Source organism: Ischnura elegans, chromosome 5, assembly GCF_921293095.1.
Source record: "Ischnura elegans chromosome 5, ioIscEleg1.1, whole genome shotgun sequence".
NCBI lineage: Eukaryota > Metazoa > Arthropoda > Insecta > Odonata > Coenagrionidae > Ischnura > Ischnura elegans.
In genome coordinates this window covers 106,088,523-106,102,594 of record NC_060250.1, presented here as the reverse complement: position 1 = coordinate 106,102,594, position 14,072 = coordinate 106,088,523, and positions in this window count along the sequence as shown.

Sequence of the window (14,072 nt, the reverse complement as noted above, 5' to 3'; positions counted from 1 at the left end):
TAATTGTCACGTTACCTTTGTAATTTAATAACCTAAATAATGTATCCGGTTACAATTATCAACGTGAAAAATGTCACGCTAGAGAATAAAAATATATTATTAAATCATCTATGCTGAAACTGCAAAGTAATCGGAAAAACAGAGCCAGTGGCACGCTATTCGGCGAGCAAACAAATGATTTTTCTCCTCCGCAATTTCAACCAATTCTAGAGCGGAGAACTGATACGGATGTCAAATCTCTGCCACCCCGGAATCACTCGGCGCTATAACCGGAGACTATCGATTATGCATCCCCTCCTTTTTTTGCCATCGATAGCTCATTACACCACCCCCAATATCCACCCTTTAATTTGACACCATGGTATTGCATGAGCAGTATGAGGTAGGCATGGCTAACCCCCGGACCTCGGGGTCAAGGTTTTAATTAAGCGTCAGTCATGCATTGAACATCCCCCCGGACATCTCTCTGATGACCTCGTTCCAAATAATTGCAAAAAAAAAAGAGGCATTCGAACCTTTTTACTATCGTTTTATCGCCATTTATACGGTTACAACCGCGCATCATTTTTCCAGCGAGGCCATAAAAAATAAAACTCCATTCAATTAATTTGAAACCTCCGAAAAAGGTAGACGAATTGGAAACGAATTTCAGCCAATTTCCTGAATGATTGGCTTTGAAATTTAGTGCCCGGCTACTTTGATCATCCGGCCAATCCCGATGCGATTTTCATGTCTCTCTGAAGACAGTAGGGCATTAGCGTCATGAAAAATAGCTAGGATTACATCAACATTTCAACAGTGAAGAGTGATAACCAAGTTTTCCCCACAAAATACTTCGATAAGCACACGATCAAGTGCTGGACGTCGTCATAAAGTTAATAATTAGGCAATGAGAGTCCTCTAGATGAATTGACTCGCCAAGATGAAATTAACAAAAGTAGATAACTCATTGGCTGAAAACATTCGCTTCATTTTTAGCACACAAAATGAAGCACAAAACACTCAATTGGAATTCTGCTACACATTTTATAAACTTTATTCATTTGAAGTTCGTATCTCAAGGAAAATATTTTTGTTTCTGCACTCCCTTCTGCACCCCCTTTCATAAATGGTTAAATTAGTACGATTTGTCGGCTTTAGACAACAATTTCAAGCTAGAAATTATAAGCCTGAATATAAATTTATATTTTTCCAGGAAAAAAAATTACGCACTCACTAAAACCTTCTAAAGGAAAATATTTAGGTAGACAACCATCCCATTAATTCAGTAAGGTCGGAACATTGAATAACGTAAGCCATTTTATCACAACAAACTTCAATGAGGTAACCCAATCTTAAAAAAAACTAATCCTGTGAATTTTAAGCCAAAATATTATAATACATTCTTCTTCTCTGTTAATTTTCTCAAAATTTATAGTTCAGTCTCTCGGATATTAAATCCTAGTATTAATAGAGGCAAAGGAAAAATATTCGCCACTAACAACACGAAAACCAATGGTTTCCTTTTAACGAACAAGACAAGAAAAAAATGTTTCTCTTTACTTCTTTCACTTTCCATTCGCAGTATCAGCATACGTTTTCCCCTTACAATTAACTGTCCAATAACTAAGACGGAAACCTATACCTAGCATTTTTTTCCCTACCCTCTACATTGTTTCTTTTGTTGCTAGACATTTCTTTTTATTCCCAACTAAACAGAGACAAGGAAAATCGCATTCATTAAATTATACATTTCTTACTTGTCTGCCGAACTTCTCCCTCCACATTTTTTTGGATATGAATGATAACTTGGTCCCTACTCTAAAAAGCATTATTAATAGAATATTACGAAGAGAATTTCATTCATAAAGTAATGTATACTGGTTCCAAAAAATAGAATAGGAAAGAGTTAGATTACGAGCATGAGAAATTTTTACAGGTAATTTCAAAGCCAATTCTTTAGAGCAGTCGCACATTGCAATATGGGAAATATATATCTATCACATTCAATTTAAATTAGTTGTTTTAATGTATTTTTTGCATATTCTCGCTGGTTTCCAAGAAGTATAACACAAAATCACCCACAAGCCTCGTTAACAATAAGTTCACCAGCGTAATCTGGCTTAAAATGATGTGAATGTTCAAACCTTGAATAAGGCATTTGCCAGTTCGCAACGACTTATAGCTGTGCTATTTATAGCAGCGCAGCCTTGTTTATGGTAATTCTCAACTTGATTTTAAATACACACAATAGCTAAGATGATATCAAAGATGGAATCACTCTTTTAGCCTCATACTCGTACCCTGGTCTGATTAGACTCTTCAAAGTAGCAGATACTGGCAAAGCGATAAGTAAAGTTTCCTGATTAAAAATCGAAATTAATTGCAAGTACACTTGTAGGAAGTCCTTAGTAGTGTTGGAGTCATACAATATCAGTTAGCAATCTGAATATCAGTAGCTGATCAGCTTTTTGTAGCTTTGAAACTCCTCATCAACAAATATCTTCTTAAAGGATAATTTTTCCCAGCAATGGAAGGGATAACCTTCATCAGAGCAAAGAAAGTAACTCATAACTTTTCTACAGTAATAATTATTAACCGTTTCTTCGTGAAGGTGACATGATTTCTAAAATAATAACTCACATCAGTACTTCGATTCTAAAATCACCACTTATCTATAATAAAAATAAGTGTAAAATATTGCTAACGTAAACGTCGATGAAAGCGTTTTCATTTCACAACAATAATACATGAAATTTATTTTCACAGATCATACATCTAATATGCAGATAAAATGAAAATAAAAGAGCATTAGAGAAGTGGATCTGTTATCGAGTGGATTCTGCCAAAAAAAAACAATTATATAGTACTTGCATGATTACCAGAGTGCGTAAGTTTCAATATGATTTTTTCAATAGCCAAACAAATTGCTGTGGAATTTTACCTCGGTGTATTCAAGATGTTCACACCGATTCATAAGAACTATTATGGCAGATAACATAAACACATTTTTAAATAAACAACAACTCTGTTTTATGTATACACTCAAGCACATGAAAGAGTATTTATGGTAAATAATGCAATGCCCCGGCAGCAAAGGCGAGCTATTTTTATAGAAATTCCAACCTAAACTCGTCACAAATAAGCTTCTGTTACCTCCAAAATCCGCTTCGACGACAAATCAATTAATGGCGCGCGAAAACACTAACAGGCTTCCTCTAATCGCGTCACTTCCTCACTGTCTCTATCTGCGAGTCTCACTTCGTCACCGTTGGCATTACCACCGATGCAGGATACAAACAGACCGAAAATCAAAGTTTTTATTCGCATAATTTTTAACTTCCTCTTCTCAATTCATTAAACATGATAATGGAGTGATGTTCGAGGAAACTCCGCCGTGAATATTTACGCTGCGCCTAATGGGATATATTTTTTATCACGTACGTTTTCCGGACACTCCGGACTAACTATTCTAAGAAGATAAAAATAAGCCAAACAAAAGATAATGAATTTCATGGGTGGCTCCTTGAAGAAATATGCTATTGAAACTCATTCACACACAGACTGTTGTACTTCGAGTTAATTTTCATGTTCACAACAACCCTGCATATATAGAATAAAAACGAGGAGATGCCTGAACTTGTTACCCAAGAATATCCTAAAAAATTATCTTCCAGATAATTCCAGTGATGTGAATTATGTTGGAAGATAATTCAATTATCTTCCAACATAATTCACATCACCAAGCGATATTTGACGATGAACTTCCCATATTTTAACCCCGGTTTCGATCCGGTGAATCTTCAGGATGTGACGCCCTAAATACAACGAGCTTGCATCTTCATCACGACGTCGATTATAAACCGCAACCTCGGTCGAGAAATACAAAGAGCAGTCCATTACTTACATAAGACAGCGGATATAATCAAGAATTTATCTTCTTCAGTTAAAATTAACGAAGAAAGTAGAAAAAAAACATATAAGGTCAAGTAAAGAACGAAATAGTAAACAAAATAACAGATAAACGTTCGAGTGCAAATGATAATAAAAAGTATGCCTCACTTGTGTACTTTTTTTAATCTAGCGTATGCATGAATACTTACCAGTAACATGTAGAAAAAAGAAATAGACAAAAACAATAAAAAGAAGTAAAAAATAAGTCAAAGGCATTTATCGAAATATAAAAATGTGATTAAAACATAAACTAAGTTGAGTTACCCCAGTGGATGAAAAAAATCACGTCAAAGAGAAAAACACATTCTACGGTAACTGATTATATCCATGAAGACGTGTAAAAGGGGTAGTAACGAAAACGTAAGCTAATGCAAGATTATGGCTCATTCAGCTGTTAATTGGACTTAAGATTAAAAAAAACGTATTATAAGCTAAGAATAAAGGAAGAAAAAAATGGGAGCTTATAAAATATTAATTACGTTCTTAAGAACGGGAAATTTATTAAATGAAGAACATTTATACAATGGATGGAGACAATGCATCAGAAGACTGTGAAAAGAAAAAATGAAATTGAAAGACTTTCTAATGCAGGCCCCTGAGAATAGTGACTGACAAAGGCTATCGCGGAGGGGCCTAAATGATCGCCAAGGCTTGGATTAATCATTAAATTTATTTTAATATGGAGATATACGGCTGTTAATTCACCCTCATCAAACTAATTGAAACTAAACCAAGTGTTGTGTAAATTTAATTTAAAATTTATCAAAATAAAACAAATCTGCAACTTTGAAGAAAACATATTAGATGCATATTTCAAGTGTGTCATCCAATGTGTATCCCAAAGCTTCAAAAACTCTTTGCAAAAAAAATGCCTGGATCGTGAATTCATCGACAAAAATATTCTTATCTAAAAGAAACATATCTGTTCAGATATACAAGCCTGGTTACACGGTATATTAACCCGTATTCATTTCTAATTGCATGAACGATTTTGGTGGATCGGAACGGAAAATTGACGGCTGCATGAACCAAATTAGAACAGATTCAATTTTGTGTACATGCAATCCACAATTTGGGTGGTTACGCGGCGCATTTTTGCGTTCATTCACGTGTTCATACATATACACATTATCAAGTGTAAATAATCGAACCGTATAACCTGGCCTTGAGAAAGGCCCGAGTAGGGAAACGATACTATTGAAGAAAAAAAGAGGATAATAGTTGGAAATAAAAGAAGATGTAACTACGTTACGAAACCCACGTCGAGCCAATTTAACTAAATAAGTGAATCTTACAAAGTTTTATTCTTTTATTTCCAATATGGAGGTGTTTCACTGAGTCAAGCAAGTTATCAGTTATAGAATAATAGTTGTTAAAGCGTAGTTACCAGTTTTACCAGTCCAAGAGAATAGTTAGTAATTTCATTCACTAAACTATTAATTTTTAACTTCCATCAGAGCAACAACAACAACAACAACAATACAACAACTCAAAATTCACTCGATCCTCATATGCAATATAATAAAATATTTAAACATCCTTCCATCAATTACTAGAGGCGCATCACTTCACTCACTTTTCTCCACCCTGTAATTGTACGACCAATTCTCCGAAAGAGAGGGAAAGCAAAAAGATTGTCCTAAAAAAAAGAGGCGACACGGGGGCTGTTTCGCTGGGATAAAAAAGGAAGAAGAAAGTTTTTATCCTCCGAGAACACATTCCGCCAGACGGTTTCCATGGTGACAGGATATTGGGTGTCATTACACGGCTTGGTTACCGAGGCAAGCGCAAGAAGGAGTCGGTTTGGCGGCCGAGGAGGAGTTGGATGGGGGTAAGGGGGTTAAGGGAAGGGGCAGAGAGGAAGGAAAAGAGATGAAAGGGGCACACATATATAGAGGGCGAGGGAGGCAGTTTGATAAGAGGGTAGGAACGGGTCGTGTGGAGTGGTCTCGCAATGAATGGAGCCGCTGGATGGGGTTGGAATAGATGAGAGTGTGAGTGCGTAAGGCACACCACAAAGGGAGGGAGGGGAGGTGGAAGACTCCTCAATGAACGTAAAAAGGAGGGGCGAGCCAGACGCTTACACCACAGCCATCACTGCTACGGAGACAATTCAAGGGGCTTTATTAGAGAAGATATTGTCGGTGCAAAATATACAGGATATAGATAGAGTGGCAACGGAAGACTTGTTAGAGGCAGTGGCACCAGCTAAATTTAATTTAACAAGAATTCGTTAAAATTAATTTCACATGTTAAGGTTAAGGGTAACCCCAGTGCTGATGGTTTAAACGCACTTTTAAAAGACCGTTGAACTTGGATAAGATATAGAGAGATACGTAAAGAGAGGTTAGCGTAGTTAGACCTCTGACCAGCCGAGTCTAGCGTATCATATGAGAAAGTATAACCTACAAAAGTTTAGCTATCAATTTTTTTCTAATTGGATACGAGTAACTGCAAACAAAAAGAATTACATCACCAAAACCAAGAATAAGAATTTACCAAAATAATGGCGATATTAAGGGGACAGATGCGAAAAGATTCTACCTCCTTCCATGCCAATAAATGCAACTTATATACACAGTAAAAGTAGATGAAATAGGATCTTAGGCTTTCCCAGCTAACTAGTTGTACCTGTTCTTCTCGGGTTCTCCACCTGCTCAGGTTATCAATAACCCATTAACAGGAATAGGTATGGAAAACATTACCCGGTGGAGAAACCTAGAAGCATTCCTGCAATTATGACTAATTGTAAGTAATATTACATTTTATAAAGAAGTTGACCTCTCACATAATTCATAAAGAGGATTAAGAAGAACATAACGTAAACTGCCTTTACTTGCATAAGACATTCGAATGCACACAAGATTGAATCTTTAACAATTCACTGAATATAATTCCCCAACACTTGCTAACTCTAAGAGCCAATTAATACAGGATAAATGAATTTACCACAACTCGGAGCACGTGACTGTGATCTCTTCAAGATAATTCCATATTGAAGCGAACAGACGTGAAAAGCCAATTCAAGACGTGGATTAAATAAAAACTATAAAATATCCCTCTAAGAGAGGATTTCCTTAACATTTTATATCCAGTATTGCGGTTATATCTTGCAACACGTGTCCACTTAACAGATGAAAAGAGACATTATAATATAGCATAACATATATTTGAGAGAGTCAATAAAACTATCGTCCCATTAGAAAAAAATATTATTTCAATACTTCTGACTAAATAAATATGCATGAAAATAAATATAAAATATACCAATGGAACACATATGGATTGAATAAAAAAATAACCAAAAAGAGACAGAACCACTACCTGCCATCACAAAAGCTAACCTGACACCCGTAACGCGTATTCACAAGATTGGAAGTACGTGATACATCATGAGAACATACTATCGCGATATTGTCTCCAATTGTTCATCGAACTATTTGACATGCTGTTTAACCTGAAACATTACGAATCGATCGGCACCTCTGGCATACATATGAAATCACCCTTTCACTCTTCCTTCCAATCTACTTATGTCTTTTTTGTGTTCCTCAGTAACTCAAAGAGCCCAAATTTGATTCTAATTTCAATATTTTCAAAAGCATCCCATTATAATTCTGGTATAAACCTTATATTTAAAATTACTGTATTAACAAGAGGACATTTTTCTTTACCTATTTATGAGTAATCCCTTCACCATATCAAGGCGAAAATTCACTTCTATGGTCAGCTTCGTAAAATCATCCGGCGGCGCGGAAGCCACTCCACATTCTTCACACAGACAAATATAAACAAATTCGTTCTTCATTTCGAACACAAAATGCAATCTGAAGTGTTGGGCGGTGAAGCCACATTTTCAAGTGAGCAGGCCTGGCACACATTTCTCTTTAACTACTTCCCGTCCCTGTCATTGTTCTAACAGCAACAAAACACAGAAGAGCACAGCTTATTCTGAGAAAGTTAGTGCCGGGAGAACGCGGACGAGCCCCTTCATCCATTCACACAGTTGCAATGGGGAGAGAATCCGCTGGAAAAACCTTCCAAACAATCCGTCCTCTAGCGGGCGAGCAAACATGGGCGGCGGGGAACTTCGATAAAACACAAAACCCTTGATTACAAAGGATACGGGGCATTAATTGTCCCGTGTTTACCAGCACTGGGAGCCTATACCATCGCTATCAATTAAACAGAGTAGTAGTAGCCTCGCATTCAAACTCTGGCACGCTGCCACGCCGAAAACACCTGAGCATCTAAAGCCGCTCTAAATACCTGATCCCGTGCGCGAGACGCCAGATTCGCCCTGCGCCCACCCACACGCAAAATAAGACACGAATGAAAACAACACACTAGCACGCTGCGAAAATTCCCGAAAAAAAATCCATCCGAGGGGATGAGAGGGGAAGGTAAAACTTAGTTTCCTAGCTGCCTTTTATTTGACAATTTTATCCAGCGGGTGCAAGCCGGAGCTCTTAATTTGGCGCGGGCTTAAATTCTCTTGGAAAAGGGAATTCGCTGCAACCTTGCGCGATTTCGTTCACGTTCCGCAGGACGATGCGCTCTTGCGCGCTTAAAGGCGCCGAGTGTGCGGCCCGTTCGGGTAGACAAGTGCGCAAACAGTAGAATTTGATATCGCGTGTGTCTGACGGTAATTTGGGCTGCGACTCGAACCGGTCACTAACTAATGAAAATTTAAGAGGATTTTAGTCAATAATAAATATTATATGTTGAGTATGCATTCTAGCACTGATTAAATGAGGGGGTGAGGGTGAGAAGCCGAGGGGTACAAGTTTTTTGTTTCTAAACAGCGTTAGGTACGGAAATTGATGGAGGAAATATTCAAAAACTTAGTGGCCAAGGGATAGGAGTCAGTCTCTGTTCTGTGCTCATATAGAGTGGAAATTCAAATTCGCTACTAAATACCTATTTGATCACGTTTGTTTTCTTTGCCTTTTTACCTTTTTTCTCTTTCTAATTCAGTTTAGAATTAAAAATCACTTGTACCCCTTGGCTTCTCACCCCCTCAATGTAATATGAACATATTTTGAGCAGACTCGGGGTCGGTGGCAATACGAGGTGAGTTTGTATCGGCGATAGATCGCATAGCTCCAATATTAGGTGCAAGAAATTTGGAGGGATGCATGGACGGAAAGAGAGCATGAATAACAGGAGTATCTAAGGTTTTGATGGGATATACGATTTCTCGAACAATAACAGGTTTGAAGCTCAGCCTCGCAGATCTCAACAAAGATTTGCTTGAAATCCGCAAATGAGCAACAAGGCATGAGCTGCAGTCCTATAGTTTTTTAGCTATTCTGATTCCACCGGTGCCCAGTTTTACTGATGCCATTTGAAAAATATTCCTCCAAATTGTTTGCTTTTGAGATGATGAACCAATTATGGGCCTTGCTGATTCAATTAAAAAAAAAACACATTCTCACTGGTTTTTGAAGGATGCAATCGGAAAACGATGATCGACTGGTGAATGGGCAGTGCTGAATATCTGACAGCGATATTTACATGATAATCGAAAATAAATTTCTGGTGAAAAACATCCTATCCTCTAGGGTTGTGACCCATATAAATAGCATGGGCAGGTAACCAGGTCATTAAAATGTTTGATTATTTTACTACAACGAAGAAAGAATACGACTGAAATCTTTACGGACCCAAAATCTTAATAAGCTATGTAAATAACGAAAGACTAACTTAGAGTTGCAAACAAGTAACGCGGGTCATGGAAATTAGCACTCCGATTGAGAATGTAAGTGCATCGCAGCAGACTAACAGCTCCACGGCCTAATAACAAATGTACTAATGGAAGATAATTTTGTGGACAGAAATGGCTCGCAGCAAAATGATAAAACTGGTAAGTACAATCCAACATCAGATGCCAGAAAATATGAAAGATAGCATCAACATTCCATATAAGAACACCCAAAACAGTCATGACTTCGTTGTCTGGAAGCAGATCATGTATGCTAAAGCCATGAGTCTACAGATTCAATCAATTTCGCATTATTAGAAAATGTAACCTTCCATCAAACCAATTTTGTTCGAGGAAATAACTTCAGGCCAGCAAGCGGCGTACCTTTACGGTGCCACCATGAAGTTCCCAAAAATCTCACAGAGGAAAACTCGAGACTATTGATGTGAAATTCAATTTAATTATTGACATTAAAAAACATATCTAAATATAATATAAAATAGTAATTGTTTTCGTCAATCTTTTACCCTTTAAGTAAATATTAATCTCGTAATTCGGGTGACAAAGATTTTTCCCTGACTTTCCGTGTTTTCAGTCAGGACATCTCTCCGAAGGACTGATATGCTTTAATATATGATTAATGAGCATCTGCAACCTAATAATAATCACCATGCATTCCAAAATATTTTAGTCATTTTTACATCTACTAAAATTCGCACGCTAGCCATTAAGGAAGAACGCAGGTAGAGAATGCACACCGAGGGGAGAAAAAAAAACCTTTCTCGGATGAGGAAAGAAATGTCTTTTTCGAAACAAATCATAAAATATATTAACATAAAATAATCGTGTGGCAATCCAAAGGTTAACTGACTCACTGTTTGTATAACGTATTGCTCCTTCGGCATTGACTAAATTTGCAATACTTCCGAATGAATAATTAAGTCTAGCTTCTATCAAGCGACGGCGGCGCCGTCGTTAAAACACATGAGCAGCAGTTGCGCGGAAGCGGGGGGAAAAACACGGCCGCGTGACGTCACCGTAGCCAGCCGATTACAGGAATAATGAGGCCAGCCCCGATAAATCACTCGCCAAATGAACTCCACTATCAATTCGTTAAATCTAAAGCAGCACTTACACAAAAACGACGGGCTACACGGCGCGTTATAAAACTGAGCCAATAAATCAAACAGATTGCCACGGATGGAGTACAGCGAGCCCAATGTGCGAGCGTGACCTGGTTAAATACACAATATTTTTATTTTAATCCTTAATCGCGCGCAGGCGGGAGTTGACTGCACCCATTCACGTTTATTTTATTTTTTTTACGCGCTCATTTGCGCGCGCACACAGTGCATTTAAGACTTTGAAGAGAGAAGGATAGAGGATGGTGAAGAAAGAGAGGGACTTATTGAATTAGAAAAAATAAATAAAAAACTCCGGATTAAAAATGGTTTCAAAAGCATGACGGCAAACGAGAATGTAAATATGTCCATTCGGGAAGAGCAACAACTGAGCAACGACAGGCAAACAAGCCCTCACTTGTTCCGCCCGGTTCAATTCGTTCCGATAGAGGGACGGAACTAGCAACGTGAGCAGCGGTAAAAAAATTAAACAGAGAAGAATGAATGGAGTGATACTTTATTGGAGGAGAAATCGCCTACATTTTCCTCGCAAATTCTCAATTCGATGTAGGGGTACCGTTTCCCGACCAACATTAAGGAAGAACGCAGGTAGAGAATGCACACCGAAGGGAAAAAAAAACCTTTCCCGGATGAAGAAAGAAATGTCTTTTTCGAAACAAATCATAAAATATATTAACATAAAATAATCGTGTATTTACTTAAAATAAATTGAGCTTTCAACTCTATTTGACGGCTGTATAGCTGGCAATTCTTACCGGTGCGTAGCAAAATGAAGATAAGAGACAAACTATTAGAAAATAAATGCCGCCTAAAAGATAATTTGAAACTCTTACACCAATTGATGATAATAATCAGAAAAGCATATCAACATTCTCATAATTTAATTCAAAATAAAATTATTTAATTATACAGGCATTACAATCGAGTCTATCGACAGAAAATGGTGTTTACTTCAAAGCAAATTCCTGCAACATTGCACCCGAAACTTATTCTACGTTCTATTATTAGTATCAAAAATTCAAATTTTAATGAGGCATTTTTAATGATTTGAAGAAAAAAATTAGAATAAAATTTGTGTTTTTGTTGGAGACTTTGAGCCGTATATGAGTGTCCTTGAAGATTGTCCTCCGTGAAACGGTATACATTGCAATTTTGAGCATTGAATCAACGTTGAATAGTTATTCGAAAACAATGGGCTTTGGACGCTATTTTTCAGAAATATCACGAAAATACACCACCAAATTATACGGCTCCGACAAACACCTTTGGGTCGAAATGCTGATTATGTCTTACATACAAAAGTGCGGCTAAAGAAAAAGCACGAGCATTGATTAAAAAAAACAGGGTTTCAAAACTACTAAAGCAATGGAGCTAATAGAAAAATAAATTCGATGAATAATCTGCACACTCCTTAACCTGAGCTATAACTTCCAAAAAGCAGGAAATGTGCTACTGAGAAATGGATTTAATGATAAACGTTATGTTAGGTTTGCGGTTACGGGTGCATCGACAGCAAAATGATAAATATGCTCGCAATGCTTCACATAATAAAAAAAGAATGCATGATTTTTCATTTTAATATCGAAAAAATGCAAATCCTCAACAGTTTTTTTTTCAAAACCAGTGTTTACAAAAGTTGGAATAGACTATTTGTTTTGAATCGGGTAGTCACAATAGAAGCGACCAAAATCGCCGAGAATTTTTCCCGCCGCGCCGCGCGGAAGAATCGCAGCAACGGAGAAGTGCAAACGCGCGTATGTGTTCGGCCCCTCCCCCTCCCTACCTCATCAGGAGGGATGTGAGAGAAACATTGTGAGGGACGGAAAATGTTTGTCGAATAGATTACCCGGCGTGAGCATTACGGTCGTAGGGCGGAGTAAGGCGCTCCGGCCATGGACCCTTGCCAGGCGAGAACCGAGGTTCGGGCGGGAGTCGTGGGAATTAACTACGGAGAGAAATTGGTGCATGAAGGGAATGAATAGGCAGGGGATAAAATGAAGAAAAAAATACCAGACTGAAGCTAAAGAGGACGATACACATGTTACGACTTAAATGTCACGCTGGAAACGACTCCATAAACTCCTGGAGTGAGAAAGAGGATAAAATAGACGTCATCCATCTCAACGTGCTTGGCTACTTACGCGGGATGAGAGAAATAAACCATTCACAGGGTAATCTAAAGGACTGAATAAAAACCTTGTTGTTCAAGTTTGTGAAAAAAAATACCAAGAAATATCCGAAAAAGCCATTGACTCATGAGCTTGACGGGATACCCTTACATAATGGTGAGCGAAACAGTCGAATGAAAGCGATAAAATCTCATAGCCAACGCGCCAATCGTTGCCATCACTCATAAAAACTGGATACGAAATTAATATTTACCAAAATTTCACACTATATTACGTACATACCAACAGAAGTTCTGTGAAAATAAATAAATCAATTTTAGCGTCATACAAAAAGTTGCGAATAAAAATAAATTGTTTTCTGATAATTTCACTGCATAAGTCAAAAAATTATGAATAGTGAACACGCGGTGGAAAATAACTTGTTTCTCAATTCTTCCTTACTATGCAAGGGTTAAACTTTTTTAAGGAAGGCGGATATATTTTCAGAGAAAAAATATCGAATGCATCTTGAATCACATCCATTTTTCAGTAAACGAAATCTGTAAAGTGAAGCTAAGTCGGTAAGGGCGACTAATCAGGATGTAGAATATATTTGCCGATGCAGAAAATAATCTTAATTCAACTTAAAGTAGTATCTGACATTCCATTTCAAATTAAGTACGCTGGCAGTTTTAACGATGAAACGGAGGCGATGAAGTCAAATTTATAAAGCCAGGCATTGCTTCTCATTTCGACTGGTAACAAGTGTGAATAGTTTCCAGTTAAAACATATCGTTTATGCTCTGATTTATGCTGAAAATCAATCGAGCAATCGGCTTTCAATAACACCTCCCGTTAATAACGCAGGCTCCAATTACTAAGTTCTGCTACTGCAAAAGTGTCAAATGCTCATGCGCCTGTCACTGGCGCATATGAAGTTGCGGCATAAATCATTCCTCGATTCCGCAAATGCGTGAAACGAGCAGAATGCACCCAATGCAAATAAATGCAACTGAAATGACCTAAAAATGGAAAATTTCGATCGAGCAAAGAATACATTATTCTCGCGTCAAAATACAGGGAACGCACCACGTAAAAATAAAAAAATAAAGCTCATAAAAGGGCCGACGTTTCGGGTACCGACTCGATATCCATTCTCACGGCTACTGAGAGAATATTTGAAGT